We start from the raw sequence: 1,034 nt of genomic DNA, 5'->3' as shown, positions 1-1,034 counted from the left end.
ATGACAATAAGCTTAAGTGATAAAAAATATAATAAAATAGACAGAAGAGACTGAGGGAAGAGACCACCCATCGGAGGTACTTCAGCATGAATATAAATTTTAAGGTTTTAATCCTAAAAACAAAAAACAATAATAATAATAATAATAAAGATAATAGTAACGATACTGCAATGAGTACGTAATAGTTATAACTTATAAGATCATAGTATTAGTGATACATTAGTGATACAAACCTAGTTTTATGTTCATGATCAAATATTGGTATTAAATGTTTGTGTTTATATAAATCTTTCAGAACAGACAAATTATAAATAAATTTGAAGTTTTTTACATTTGGTGACTCATATAAAATGATAGTGATTGTTTGAAAAGGTAAATTAAATAAATATTTAATAAGACAATGTATAGTTATTTTTAGTCTGCAACTGTGCTGCAACTGTGGTGGAGAACACACTGCGAACTACCGTGGATGCCCCCACTACATCGAACATCACAAACCAAAACCCATTCCAAATCGCATGCGCTCCGAAAAAACCAAACACCAAAACCCTCAAACCATGACCTCCTTCGTCACGCAACATCCACCGCAAACAAGTTCGCTTTCTCAAACATCCTCAAACACTTACTCAGCCATCGTAAAAGCAAACTCAACTCCTCTCCCTGAACCTGCAGTTTCGGCTACACAAATATTAGTCATTATCAAAAAACTACTTGCCACTCTCCAAAAATCCCCGGACTCTAACACTAGAGACGCAATCATGAGCACAGTCATACAAATCCTCAACGTCATCCCCGAAAACCATCATGACTAACCTAAAAATGGAACTGCAATGGTATCAGACAAAAAATGCATTGCATTGCATTGCATTGAGAGGGATGGCTATGCCGTTTACTATTCCAGGCTTATGCCTCTACTAGTGGATGGAAATTTGGAAGAAATGGTAAGACTTATTGGTCTGCCCAAGAGAGTGGGTAGGGTTTCAATTTACGTTTAGTATTAGGGGGAGGGTGTGTTTTACCTAGAAGTCGGATGT

This window comes from Acyrthosiphon pisum, chromosome X (genome assembly GCF_005508785.2).
Source record: "Acyrthosiphon pisum isolate AL4f chromosome X, pea_aphid_22Mar2018_4r6ur, whole genome shotgun sequence".
Taxonomy (NCBI): Eukaryota; Metazoa; Arthropoda; class Insecta; order Hemiptera; family Aphididae; genus Acyrthosiphon; species Acyrthosiphon pisum.
Note: the sequence above shows the minus strand (reverse complement) of the source record.